We start from the raw sequence: 15,635 nt of genomic DNA on the forward strand, positions 1-15,635 counted from the left end.
AATAGAAGGAAGGTGGTGGTGGTGTTAAATGGTGGATGAGTTTGAGAGAGTTACTTTTGGAGTGAATGCAATTGAGGTCTCTTTTCCTTTTGCTAATCAAGTTGAGGATTTGAAGGGGATAAGCCTTAATTTATTGAAAACTACATTGTTCCTAGCCAACCACAGAAAATAAAGGGTGATGGAACCAACACTAAGTAGTGTGATGATGTCTGATTTTTGGATGGTTGGATTGTTTTTTTAAGGATCTTACCATATACTGAATATCAGTTCCATGAAGGTGGTTCTAAGTTCTAAGATCTAAGGAACCTGTTGCCCAAATCCTTGATGGTGGGCTCCAAATTGGAGTGCCACAGCCTTGATGGAAAGGACACCTGATTTAGTAAGTGGTGTGAAGAGGTGATCTGTGAAGGACCAATCTGTGGATCTGTTCAATTGAAGTTATATTAAAGGACCACTGACATGGATGGGCCGATGCCCTTATTCCAGCTATTAAAAAAAAAATGTAATCAGTTGGGCATTAGAAATGCTGGTCAAAGCATCAGCATAACTGACAATTTGAGCAGTTAGAGGTGAATGACTATAAATATCTACATCTATTAACAGAGAAAATAGATACCAAAGGTACAAGTTACTTTCAAAGAGTTCACTGTTCGAGAGACCTACAAAAGATCTGACCCTCCTAATTAGAATCCAGCATCTGCAACTTCTTCTACGCTTGAGAACAAGCAGGGATATGGAAATGAGAAGCTCATCAAGACAAACAAGAATGGACAAACTACAAAAAAAAAAAAACACAAAATGAAAATCTGACACAATCAACTGGTCCAAATGTGTCATTGTCTGCTCGGCATGCTGAAGGAGCTGACTTTCATTGGGGTTGCAACCACCAGGGGAGCCTCAGGTGAGTCACAAACTGAAAATTTGTCGTGCATGAAGCGGCTATCAACAATGGACTCATCTTTCAAGACAATATTGTAGCAGTAACAGCTCTTAAGGCCTTCCTGGTTCTGGCAGCATTCATGTTCGCTATTCTTTACATGCTGGAAGTTCCATATCACACTGAATTTTCCCACTGTAGCAACAATGTGGCGCTCCTGTTTGCCATTCTCAGTGACCTGTGAAAGCAAATATCAAACAAAAAACACACCCTTCAGTTAAAAACAATCCGGCAAAATGTTGTAGAGAAAAACATCAACTCTTAATCTACAGAAGCTACGATAAGCCAAAAGTTTAGAATAGTTTTCAAGAATCCAATAAATAATTGGTAAATACTAATCAGTACTCAAAGTTAATAACAACTATTTTAAAATATGTACATCTCAGCAGTATTTATTAATCTACTTTCCCTTCTTTAATTAAATACTCAAATTAATCCTTTACCAAAAGTAATCCTGTTCTTCAAAACAACCTAAACAGAAAGGATGCCAACTAATTCTCTGCCGGCAATCATTACATCCTCAAATAAGGGATAACAAGAAATTGACCCCGAAAATATGACCCCTCTAAAAATAAATAAATAAGATAACTGCATTCTTAAAAATAATTAGGTCAAGAAGCACTTCAATTCTCCAATTTATCTGTCGGGAACTCTTGTATCAAACAACTAGCTTCATCAAGAAGATCTTCCCATGTCTAAAAAGACAACCATGTTATGTCAAAACATTCTATCAATATGAATTATGAATAATTATAAAACAATAAAAAATAAAAATAACCATAATTACTACTCTTTCGCACACAAACTAATATAAGAACTATGTTGCAAACAAAAAGTTCAAGGTAAAGAAATTTTATTAGTTAAAATGTATCATAACTGTTATGTATAGACAATCCAATTTCCTAACAAACTTCTGCTTTAGAAATGTAGAACAAGTATAGGCCAACCTTTGAAAAACAAGAATGAATAAAAAGAAATCGCTTTTCTCGTTCATTGCTCTGTGGAGATCAGAAGTAATATTACCTGAAATTAGCTGATGTCTCAAGTCATGGAACAAGGTCTCGCCGAGAGATATCCGAGATATCTCGTTTTTTGAAGGTCCGAGACAAGACAGAGGACGAGTTAAGGAAACAACATCAACTCGAGATCTCGGTATTATTTTGGCTAGATCTCGTATTTTACATTAATTGTATGCTTTCTACTACTACATTTTGTGTATAATACGCCTATTATTACGTCGTAGCTTTCCAACCTAGGGTCCAAAGTCAAACTCCTATTTGGACTTTAATATTTCACAATTTGATAGTGTCATTGTGTTTAAATGGCCCAAAATAGGCTGTATACTAAGTTTCATGACCTAAATACGTCAAAAACCCACTGAAACCTGGCTTCGAGTTAAAAAAATAATTGCACCAACTCGCCGCCCAATTTGATTTTCTGCCTGACCAAAACCAAGTCCAAAACCGAGACCTTGAACCATGCTAAAAGTTAAAAATGGAAATAGTAGAAAAACGATTGACAGAGGTTTGAAACTTGAAAGGCAATACCAAAAATGTAAGCAACTGCCAACTGGCCTCATGATCAATAAACAATGATATTGATTTCCCTACCAAAACATGCTTCTCCATCTTTGAAGACAAGGAAAGCAACAAAATGCTTGTCAAACTTGTTTACAGAAAGGTAACACCCAACAAAAGTAAGACAACCCCACCAGTTACATAGGATGTTCATTTTCTACAAACACCGGTTACTTAAGATGTTCACAAGCCACCATATCAACTAACCCTTGCCAGAGTGGGTCATCTCAGAAACTTCAAATCCTACAGCATGGTTCACCAGCACCACTAACAGACTTGCTTAATTCCAGTGTTTAACTACATTTGACATAGTCCTAAATTTCCAAAACAAGCAATTTCAAAATCCATTATGATATGGGATTTGAAGGAAGAATTTACAAATAAGCTTTAAAAAAAAAAATCTCACAGAATTAGAAATTTTCAACACCAAAACTTCCATGTATTGTCATGAAAGCTTAAAATGTGTATCAAACGGTAGGCCTAATTGTGTCAAGCTCAAATGAGGATGTAACTTGGGCCACACAAATCAGACCTAACCTGACCAGCCTTAAAATATTGCATTATATTTATATATTGAAGATATTATAACCTATTATAAAACCACTTTAAAGGCCTATTGCAAGTCGGCCTAGGAGATCCTAAATGAGTTCTTTCATCAGATTGCTATGCTTGACAAAATCTGGGATATAAGCTAATTACTACAAGGACAAAGATTGACTACAACAAGTTCTTCCCACATCGATTGAGTACCAAGTCCATTAACTACCTACTTCTACATTGTGGTTTTAAACATAAGATTTGAATTCCATGTCTTTGGCTTCCTCAAATCCATCGAGTCTTTACTTATCAGTCACTACTCACTAGTCTATTCAGCTTTGTGCAGCTTGGCTGGTGATGCCATAGTTGTCAAGGCATTGCCTAGGCGTCCAGGCGGTTTTCTAGGCGCCTAGGTGGCTGCCACCTTATTGTAGGTCACCTTGAACTGGTTTAATTGGCACTTATTTATGCCCAATATCATTTAATTAAATCTTTTTATATTTGTTATTTCATTTACTTAAGATATTATTTATAAATAAGCAAATACACCCCCTATTTGAATCCAATAAAAATAGTTAAAAAATAAAATTCCAAAAGGATAAAAAGTCAACCCCCCCCCTCCCAGTTCAAGAACAAAAACTGGATTTTTTACGGTAGGTGAAATTTTCAACTTTCTAATGCTGGGTTTTTTCTCAAATCTAAAAAATCCATAAATCTTAATATGATAAAAATCAAAAGTGCGGTAAAATATTCATTTGTTTTGATATCTAAAATAATATTTTCACTCAGAGCGATTTTGACAGCATTCACGCACACCAAATAAGGTTTGACCGGAACATAACTCCTTCAATATATATCAGATTTAAGCAATCTTGGATTTGTTTGAAAGCTGGTTTTGTGCTCTATCTAATACAAAAAATCTCATGTAAAAATAAAATCATTTGTTCAATCAAATTTCTTAGAAAACAAGAACATTTATCTAAATTGAGAGCAGATTAATTACTTATTGATAAGACCATATTTTCTAAGAACAGTATAAACCAAATGTGAGACTAGGTATACCTGAAAATGACCAATTCCAAGAACATATAACCCAAATGTATGTTTTGTTTGTTTAAAACTTCCAATAGCTTACTTCTTCAGTTTTGGTGTCTTCTATTTCTATGTTGATTTTTGATGACTTGATGTGGCTTAATATTGATTTTTTATGACTTGATGTGACTAATTTGATTTTTGATGACTTGATGTGGCTTAATGTTGATTTTTAATGATATAAGATACATGTTGTAGCATACTAAATAATGTTAGAAAAGAGAGGAAACAAAAATAACACTTAGGCGCCTTTATCACCTGGTCGGATGCCTTGTCACCTAATCGCTTAGGCAACCCTCCACCGCCTTGGGTCGCCTTGCCGCCTTTACAACTATGGGTGACGCCTTTACATTCAAGGACAGATATTTTGGCAGAGGCATCCATATGCAATATAATACAGCATTGGAAGGAAATAAAACCAAGTTTTCATGGACAAGCAAAGTCATTGAAAAAGTGATTATTGAGTTCAACATTTATTATTACATAAGCCCATCCTCAAGAAGTTTAAAGCATATAATCTAGCCTGCAATTTGAGGAAGGAGTTCACAATCCTTTCTTGCTAATAAGGACCTCATGACAGTTTTGTTTCACACAGTTGACATCGCACTTGGCCCTTTCTTTTAAATTCTAATAAATACTTACAATGATTTTGATGTAGTCATCATGATGACCATTTAACACCCACTACACTTTCTCCTATGCACTCTTTCCAAGATGTTTCCAACGAACAATTTTTTTTTCCAACGGCTAGTTCGCCCTTTCCATATATACATTTGTATTGTGAAGTATAAAAAAAGAAGAAGAATTTGAGTCCAATGTAACCTCTAGTGGTGAGCGAGTCCCCATTTGAGTTTGAGGTCCTGGTTTGTGGGCTTAAATAATATCAAAAATCAAAATATGGCCCACAAACACTGGATCTATGGGGAAAATTCTGGCCACAAACCTGGGCTTAAATAGTCCCAAAAATATGGGCCTGCTTTGGAACCCAACTGATGGAATTGTGCTGCATCAGTCCCCCACCCCAAATACTTTAAAAAAATTGGTCCATGAGTTTTGGTAAGTCTAGGAATCTTGGTGTTGTGCACATCCATGGCGAGCTCACATGGCTTCTCACTGAAAATATAAACAAGAAGAATCAAAGGGAAGAAAGTAAAAAAAGGAAATAGGGAAGGGTCTCTCACCCATGGCTTCTCACCATATTTTGGTCTATCACCAATGGCATCTCACCATACTCTCTCAGAGAGCTACTGAATCACTCAGCATTCCAACATTAAGCCAATATTTTCATTCCTACATCATTTTTTTAAGACATTGAGACCCTTACATATATAGAGGACTATGGTAACCCCTAGAAGAAAGAAAGAAAAATAGAAAGTAACCAATAAAGGCCCACGAATGGTTGTGGATGCCTTGTACACCAAGGAAAATAAAAAATAGAAACTAACCTCTATTGGTTGCAAGTAACTAAAATAGAAACTACCTACTAGTCACCTGTAGCACAAAAATAGGAACCACTAACATAACAATCTTTGACAGCCTACTAACAAATAAATAAACTAACTATAGTAACCATAACAGTCCTCCACGTATGAACTAAAGTCCATTACAGCTGTCCTCCACATCTTCTCAAAGCAAATAAATAACTACCCTAAAATCTCTCCATGCAACAGCTAGCGGGGACCCACAAAATATGTCAAATCTTCCACAGTTTAAGCTCCATCTGAAGTGCAACTATACCCTGGATTATCCCAGAATGGGGCACACAAGAATCTGGAAGATATCCTCCAAGTTCTCCCTAATCTCTTCTATGCGATCTGGCCATGGGACCCACCAAATCGGAAAGAAATCCCCTCTCTGAACAGGCTGTTTGATGGCTAAAATAGGACCTGGTTTGTGAGCTTAAATAATATCAAAATATGGAGCACTGGATCGATGGGGAAAATTGTGGCCATAAACTTAGGCTTAAATAGTCCCAAAATATGGGCCTGCCTTCAAACCCAACTGATGGAATTGTGCTGCACCAGAAGGAAGAAAAAATATTCAACTCTTCGGCCTTCCTAGTACATTGTCCTAGCAACAACTTAGCATGCAACTCAAACTAGCTTGGGTTAGAGAATATGCATCAATATGTGTCTTGGGAAAAGACAACAATTGATGGAAAGTGCAAAATCATAATTTTAGGTCCAACCAGGCCACTAATCCCTCTGAAACATGCCCATCTTCAACACAACTGACATGTAATATGAGAATATAGAGATATTATTGATGTTTTAATATACCATAATAGCCATAGAAGTTTATATTAATTCCAACTTTCTCTACAAGAGTATGCCCTTTTGAATAATATAAATATAAATGCGAACACGATACAGCCGAGCATCGATGCATGTGCCGCACATCATGCGTTTGGCTGAAAGTTGAAACCTGTAACCCAGGCTAATTTGAAACTACAACATACAACAGTCAAATAATCAAGACAACAAATAGCTGCGACAAAGAGTAACAACCTAGTAGCACTGTTGTCGTCTCCTTCACCTCCAGCGAACATTGACCACAACATACAGAAAAAATACTTTTAAGATATAAACTTGAATTGCAACAAACACCAAGAGTGGATACCACTAAGTTCCAAGAATTCTATTTTTTAACCCAAAATGAACTTGACAAGACCTGACACATCCATTGATGGAAAATGCAACACATCCTTGAATTATAAAAGAGGGGGGAAAGCCCGGTCCAAAAATTGGTCTTATTTTGATATTGCAACCATCTATCAGATTACACAGTTGCATAAGAGTCACAAATAGCCTCTCTCTCTCTCTCTCTCCAAATTACTGTACACGGGTACTGTTCACAATAAAAAATAGCCTCTTATCACTTCTTATTTTCCTTCATTCTCTCTTTCTCCTCACATACAGCTTAAATCAACAATTCAGCAAACCTTCTCAGCCTTGCTTGATCAAGGAAAAAAGTAGTCTAGATCCAGGCCTGTGGAGCAGCCGATCTGTTTTTTTATTCTTAATCTAGGCTGGCTGGCTGCATCATCAAATCCACTTTCCATCCAATATATCTTCTTTTGGGGGGGGGGCATAAAAGCCACATAATAAAATGAAGCTATTTCTTCTAACATGGTTGGAAATTAAGTCTCACAGAAATCCAAAGGATACCACTCTTTCAATATTCAGGAAATAACATACAATTACTGCAAAATGTAGACAACAATACCTCCCCCCCCCTAAAAAAAAATTAAAAAACCCCACACACAGGAGAGAAAAGTGGTGGGGTGAAGCAAAATACATTAACCCATATGGAACCATTTCCAAAACAAGAAACTGCAATCTGTAGATTGGTTTAGTAAATGCATCTACACTGGGACAAAGAAGATTACTACAGAGATAGAATTTATAAGTTTGCTGAGTTAAACAAGAAACTCATTAAAGCAGATGGAAGTAACAAGTGAAATCTGCCACGGCCTAGCTAATTTCAGGGCCAAGAAGATTTTGTAATCGGGAACTGGTAACATGACATGTAAATAACTAGACAAAATGACCAGGAATATTACTCCAACACTAGGAAAGATGAAACATTACCCGTCTAGCATCGATTATGTAGTTCAATAAGTAATGACAGGACAAGATAAAATGAGCATTAATTATAGGGGAAAAAGAGTTATTAACAAAAGCAAGTAAGAACAACATAAATAAAATAATTAGCGAGACAACAAAATTACCAGCAAGAGAATCAGTATACTCACCCATGAGAACTGTCCTCCATGTAATGTATTATCCGACCCAGCCAAATGAAAATCCAAAGGTGTCAGCTTCAACAATCTTGGAGCCGGGACTCTGTTCCCCATACGACCAGTAAATCCAGTCTTTGTGTGTCCATCCTTGTCGGTGAAAAGCGTGCAGATAAGAATCAGGTAGTTACCCGTTGTACCCAATATCCACTTGCCATCAAAAGTAACATCCACATGGGTAATAGGAGAACCAAGACCTGGGAAAGCAGTCTTTGCTTGTCGCATGGAAGTCTTTGAATACAACCGAATCTTCCCATCTTCAGAACCAACAACAATTGAACCATCACCGGTGGATGCAAAGCAACCAAAATTTGGCTTCTGGAACATATGCCCTTCGGTCCAATGTAAGACAGGGGTGCTTGAGTTTGCAATATTCTGAACCATCCCTTTCCGGTCACGCATATCCCACCGACAGAGTGTGTTCTTGTTCAAGCCAAAGAATGTTGATTCAGAGGCATCCAACTGGGCTCCCTTACTATCATTGGTGATGTCTGTCATGCCAAAATCGGTCCCGTCCTTTTCAAACTTCCATTCTGTAACGATCTTCCCTGTTTCAATGTCAAGCTGATGAAGCCCCGTCCGGCCGCCGGCTTTACCGTCATCCATTGGGCTCATGAGAAGCATATTAGTCTCGGCCCTCATGAGAAGGGCTTTCTTCGGAGTCGAGAATCCTAAACTCGAACCACCCCTGGCATTCTCCTTGTCAAACCTGACCGAAACACCTTTCCCATGGATTCCATGACTCAAATTCTTGACCACCTGTATACCAGAATTACCAACTAGGAAACTATTGTCCAGTGCACCCAAAGCCAAGCTCTGAATTCCACCCTCGTCCGCCACCTACTCAAATTCCTCCAGCAGATCTTGGCTGGGGCGCATCGGTGTCACCGAGACAGGGCTTTTGGCGAAACTATCTTTGGCATCCTCCCACATCGAATCATCGGCAGCTTCCGGTTTCATCCAGCCAATGAAATCCTTCCCAACGACCTTAACCTTGTTCTCGTCGTTCCCCTGAAGACCAAAAGTGTTCTCAAACAAGCAATCCTGATATTTGGAGACGAAGTTCTTATAGTCTTCATCAGTGAAGAACTTCATGGCCCAGACGCCCTTTGAGACGAAATCAACGCGACGCTGGCTGTCGAACTGCCTCAAATTCATTTCTCTGCCGACCTTTGCTCGAACTTTGGAGCTAACCTTCAAGACCCACCATCCCTTTCTACCGCCGTAGGATTCTACATCATCGTCGTCGTTGTCGTCCTCGCATGAGGTATTGACGAAGGAGAAGGTGGTAAGTTTCTCCGAAACGATCCATTTGGCGTTAGAGGTGTTACCGCCAGTGTGAAGATAGAGCCTAACTATATGGTTTTGATAGGGATACTTGAGCTTTAATTCTTCGAGCTTCGAGTCGACCTCGTCCAGAGAACTTAGGGTTTCGCTTTTGCTTGCTGAAGATCTCTGCTTCTGGTTCGGATTCTCTTCCTCTTCTTCTTCTTCCTCCTCATCGGAGTCGGAGATCTGACCTTCGCGACTATGAGAACCGCCCATCGTCTGTTACAGCGATTTGGAAATACGGAGAAAGAAGGCGGAAGGCGGAAGGCGGGAAGCGGGAAGCGGGAATTCGGGTGGACGGAGTGTTGAATGCTTCGAGTTTCGAGTTTCAAAAGGTGTCGGAACGGAAGTTTTGAGGTGAGAGATATTCTCCTTTTTGTAGTTTTGGAGAGGTTTTTAAAATGCGGAACTTGCCGCCTATTCAAGTATTCATATTAGGTATCACCGTCACTGACGTCGTGTTTCCAGGGATGCGTGTGCTTCTTCTCGAAGTAACGGGTGGTGGCATCTTAGTTACTAAGTTCGGGAACGACAATTGAATTGGAATAGATACGTACGACAATTAAATGGACTAGACGGTAATAATATTTTTTAAAAATTCGATTTCATAAAAAGCATATGGTAATAATACGATACGTATTAAATATGGGTATTGATGAGGCATAAAACACCCCTCCTATCAGAGGCTGCCACATTGCCGACCCGACCTCAATCCGAGAACCTAGTTCGGCCGAGCAGGAGACCGGGCCGACCCCATCTCCGATAAGTCACCCGACAGAGCTAAACTGGAGCGAGCCAGCCGGTGGCTGAGGCCGAGCTCATACAGGTCAACCATAGACTCCTGGCCGAGCTTGTGGCCGAGACCAACCTCTCGGGCCGACCTCCCTTGCCGACCTCCTCTGCCGACCCCCAGGGCCGACCTCCGAGGATGAAGCCCTCCTCCACTGAAGCTGCCATAGCACCCCATTGGGGACCTCCGGGCCACGTCAGCACATCCCGAGAATCACGGGATAGGGATCGAGCCACGATCCCAGCACAACACGGAATCGCACTCTACATGGACTCTTACCTTAATAAGAGTCCGACCCCGAAAATAGCTCTCCACTCCGCTATACGCGGGAGAACCTTCCGAAAGAAGGACTCCTACCATACTAGGATTCTCCCAATCGCCTCATCTCCTCCTCACTCTATAAATACCCAGGTATGGAACACCATCGGGAACTGGCTTTTTACTACGCAGTTACGCTGTTGTATTGGAGACCTGACTTGAGCATCGGAGAGTCCTAGGCCGGGGCCATACCGGTTCTCTTGTGCTCATCGCTTGGTTTTTGCAGGTTCATCCGTGGACGAACCGAGCATCGGAGGTTTTCACACGCAACAGATTTGGCGCCGTCTGTGGGAACGACATCGGCAAGCATTGTCATTCCTACCAATTCCAAGAGCAATCATAATGGTGCACACGAGGTCAGGGCAGCATGGCTCGACTTCCCGGACGGACGAGCCGCAACCCGTTGGGCAGACGAGGCGATCCCCGCCCCCCGAAGCCTCTCGGCAGGGGATAAACAGAAGACCCCCTCGAGTAGGGGATGCGCAGCCCATCACGGGCACCATTCCCCCACCGGATGGCGGGAATGGGGGAGCGGTGCTAACCACGGCCACGGCTGGCCGGATATAGGCCGAGCCAAGCTTGGATGGGATGGGCCTACCAGCGCCGCCACCCTTGCCGGAGAGTTTGGACCCCGAAGCCCCGGCAAATAATCGATAGGTTATGGACTTGCAGTTGCAGATGCTCCACACCAACGAGATGCTACGCACCTTCATGAACCAGATGGCCCGAGGTGGGCTGATGGGCCAACCGCTGGCCGCGCCCCCTCCAGCTCCGGTCCGCGAAGAGAGGAACTTGCAGCAAAATGGTGGCCGGCATAGGGCCGAGTCTAGCCGAGCCGCATCCTCACACCCGTCTCGTCAGAAGACTCCACCTCCATGCCCTAGCAGAGGCGCTTGGCGGGATGAGCAAGAGCATCGCCCAAGCCCGCGAGCAGGGCAGGAAATCGAACCAGCCGGCTCGGTAGCAAGGAGGTCGGTATTTTTTGGGCGGCTCGGAGAGGACGAACAGCCGAGAAAAGTCCGAGAACAAGGGAAAGAACCGAATGAACGACGCGCTGAGAGACAAGGAGAAGGATCTCGTCATAACCCCCGGCGTCAAGGCTCGCCCACCCGAGAAGAACAGCAAGGGAGCCCTCGTGGGTCCAACTTCTAGGAGGAAAGAAGAACAAGAAAGGACGGCGAGGACCGAGCTAACCAGAATGGCCGACCACAACGGGATGGCAAACCGTACCGACCACGGGCCGAGGAGCCAGTTGGCCGAGCACCTGAAATCGAGCTGGAGAGGCGGCTACGAGACTTGGCGGAGCAAGTGGAGGGGTTGAAGAAACAAGCGACCCCGGACGCCTATTCGTTGGTCGGGCGACACCCATATCCTCCCGAGATCATGACCGTGCCGCTACCAAACGGGTTCAAACCTCCCCCATTCGACCGATATGACGGGACGACCGACCCGACTGATCACATCAACTACTTTAATGCGATGATGACCATGTACGGGGGAACCGAGATCGTTTCTTGTCGAGCCTTCCCCGCATCCCTCAAGGGTGCGGCGACCTCATGGTTCTCCTGGTTGCCGCCGAACTCAATAAAAAGCTTCGCTCAACTCTGTCGAGCATTCTTCACGCGCTTCCAGAGCAGTATGAAACACAAGAAGACCACGGTCAACCTCCTCAGCGTGAAGCAAAGGCCCGACGAATCGATCCGAGCATTCGTCTCCCGCTTCAACAAGGAATCCTTAGATATCAAGGATTTGGATGAGGCCACGGCCCATATGGCTATGAGCAATGGATTGGCCGACATGGACCTCATCAAGGACTTGGCCCGGAAGCCGACCAGAAACCTGGCCGAGCTCTTAGAAAGATGCAATGAATTTGCAAATATGGCCGAGGTCCTCCAGGCCCAGAAGGGAAACGAAGGCCGGCCCGACAAGAAAAGGCCGACAACAGAAGATCGTAGGAAAGACAAATGGCCCAGGATGGATCGCCGAGCTGATAGGTCGGACCGAGCTCGGAGCCCCGACTACACCCCACTGAACACCTCGCGCAAGGAGATCTTGATGCAAATACAGGACGGGGGGTACATCCGCCGACCCCGACCGATGCAAACGGGGTCATCTCGGAATCCCAACAAATATTATCAGTTCCACAAGGACACCGGTCACAACACCGAGGATTGTTATCAGCTGAAAAGAGAAATCGAAGAGCTGATAAAAGCTGGCCATTTGAAACGATATGTCAAAGGAGGCCGAGAAGAGCGTGGAGGTCGGCGGCCTGAAGAACGAGATCAAAGAAGAGCCGAGCCTAGGGCTGAAAACAGGCGAGTCGAACGAGATGATGATAAAGTCCGAGCCGAGAAGAAAGAGGACGGATCCGGGCCGAGCAGTGACAAGGGGGCTCCCATATACACTATCCTCGGGGGGCCCGGGCAAGAGACTACTCGAAAGGCTAAGGCAAATGCGCGGTTCATTGGAGTAGCCGAGATGCCCACCAAGAGACTCAAATCAGTGGCGACGATCTCCTTCACTGAAGCCGACCTCGAAGGTATAAGTTTACCTCATGATGATGCGTTAGTGGAGTAGGTAGAAATTGCAAACAGACCCGTCCACCGTGTATTGGTTGATACTGGCGCATCCGTGGACCTTATGTCACTAGAAGCGTACCGACAATTTGGCTTCGGCGACGAAGCGCTCAAGCCAGAAGGCACCTCACTTCACGGGTTCTCGGGAGCTGCCGCAACCATCAAAGGCTCAATCGACCTGCTGGTCACGAGGGGGCAAGCTCCATGCCAGGCGACGATTCAAGTCAAATTCATGGTGGTACGGTCGGTAGTGGCTTTCAACGCCATACTCAGCCGTCCTTCATTGACCGCTCTCCAAGCCATCATCTCCCCGACACACTTGAAGATGAAGTTCCCCACTGAGAACGGTATCGGTGAGATCCGAGGCGACCAGAAGAAGGCCCGGGAGTGCTACGCTACTTTCGTCAAGCAAAATAAGGGTAATGTCCGAGGAATGACAATGTGCGTCGAGCATCTCCCCGAGGATCAGCGGGATGAGCTTATCGAGAGGAGAGGACGACCCGTGGAAGACCTGACCCCATTTCATCTCAGCGAAGATGACCCGGCAAAGGCGTTCCAGCTCGGATCTTTACTAAATGAAAATCAAAGGAATCAGCTCAGAGTTTTCTTGAAGGCGAACACTAATGTCTTTGCCTAGTCGACTGCCGACATGACGGGCATACCCAGACATATAGCTGAGCACCGACTCCACGTAGATCCGGGTCGAAAACCAATCCGGCAGAAGAGAAGGAACTACGCACTTGATCGACAAACCGCGATCAAAGAAGAGGTGGAGAAGCTTCGCCAATCAGGGTTCATCCGAGAAGAAAAATTCCTGACCTGGTTAGCTAACGTCGTCATGGTTCCCAAACCGAACGGGAAGTGGAGAATGTGTGTCGACTACACCGATCTCAACAAGGCTTGTCCAAAAGATGAGTACCCACTACCTCGGATTGACCTCTTGATCGACACCACGACAAGTCACGAGATGCTGAGTTTCATGGACGCGTACTCCGGCTACAACCAAATCATGATGCATGAGGAAGACGAGTCATACACGGCATTCCGAACTGACCAAGAAAATTTCTGCTACAAGGTCATGTCGTTTGGATTGAAGAACGTCGGAGCGACATACCAGTGCCTCGTGAGCTATATATTCCGCGGGCAGATCGGAAGGAACATGGAAGTCTACGTGGATGACATGTTGGTAAAAAGTTTGAAGACCGAACACCACTTGGCCGACTTGGAAGAAGCCTTTGGCGTATTGAGGAAGAACCAAATGAAACTGAACCCCGCCAAATGTGCATTCGGCGTGACTTCGGGAAAGTTTCTCGGCTTTATGGTCTCTGTCAGAGGCATCGAAGCCAATCCAACAAAAATTAGGGCCATCCAAGAGATGAGCCCGCCAAGGACGATCCGAGAAGTACAGAGGCTAAACGGACGAGTGGCGGCGTTGGCACGATTCATGTCGAGATCGGGAGACAAGTGCCTACCATTCTTTAAGGCCCTTAAGAATATCCGGAACCCAAAGGACTTCATTTGGTCGGACGAATGCCAGAAAGCTTTTGAAGAGCTGAAGGAATATTTGGAGAACCCGCCTCTTCTCAGCCGACCCGAACCAAAAGAGGAGCTCCAAGTCTACTTAGCCACTACCCCTGTAGCGGTCAGCGCGGTGTTGATCAGGGAAGAGAGTCGAACTCAAAGACCCATATACTACATCAGCCACGTTCTTGTCGATGCCAAGACAAGGTACTCCAGGTTCGAGAAAGTACCGTTTGCTCTTGTTACAGCCGCAAGGAAACTAAGGCTGTACTTCCAAGCTCATCCGATCGCGGTACTGACCGACCAGCCACTCAAGAAGGTATTGCACAAACCCGACGTTTCGGGACGGTTGATTACCTAGGTGGTCGAGCTAAGTGAATACGATATAAGCTATCGTCCGAGGACGGCGATAAAAGGACAAGCCCTTGCCGACTTCATCGCCGAATGCACAGGGCCCGACCTTGAGGTTGGGGAGGAAAAGACAGTAGAAGAGGTTGGGGCCACAGCCGACCCGACTTGGACCGTGAATGTCGACGGCTCAAGTAACTCTGGAGGAAGCGGGGCCGGCCTGATACTGGTAAACCCCGAAGGGTTTCTGATCCAATATGCCCTAAGGTTCAAGTTTCCCGCCTCGAGCAACGAGGCTGAGTATGAAGCCCTTCTAGCTGGGCTTCTAGTCAGCAAAGCAATGGGCATAAAGCGGTTGAAGGTGTGAGGAGACTCCCAACTCGTGGTCAACCAGGTCAATGGAGACTATGAAGCGAAAGACGAAAGGATGATAACTTACCTGAGCCGAGCCCGAGATCTGATTTCCGAACTCGAGCACTTTGAGATGACTCGAATACCGAGAAAAGAAAATGCCGTAGCTGACTCCCTTTCCAGGTTGGCCGAGGCCGACCTCCAATATCTGAACCGGTCAGTGTACATAGAAATCTCGGAGAAGCCCTCCTTACAAGAAGAAAGCGTAAAGCACATTGAAGAGGACGGGCCGACCTGGTTGGACCCCATTATCAACTACTTGGAGAATAACCTGCTCCCGGAGAACCGAGACGAAGCGAGAAAGGTCAAGATCCGAGCTGCCAAGTACGCCATGATCGATGGAGTGCTCTACAAAAGAGTAATCTCGGCCCCTCTTCTCCGATGCCTTGGACCAAAGGGG

The 15,635-nt window shown here is 44.3% G+C and overlaps 1 pseudogene; it reads right to left on the reverse strand.

Annotated features, from left to right (window-relative positions):
• Positions 1-737: 737 nt before the first annotated feature.
• LOC122660267 lies at positions 738-9,502 on the reverse strand (annotated as a pseudogene).
• Between the last annotated feature and the right edge of the window lie 6,133 nt (positions 9,503-15,635).

This window comes from Telopea speciosissima, chromosome 4 (assembly GCF_018873765.1).
Source record: "Telopea speciosissima isolate NSW1024214 ecotype Mountain lineage chromosome 4, Tspe_v1, whole genome shotgun sequence".
In the NCBI taxonomy this organism is placed as follows: domain Eukaryota; kingdom Viridiplantae; phylum Streptophyta; class Magnoliopsida; order Proteales; family Proteaceae; genus Telopea; species Telopea speciosissima.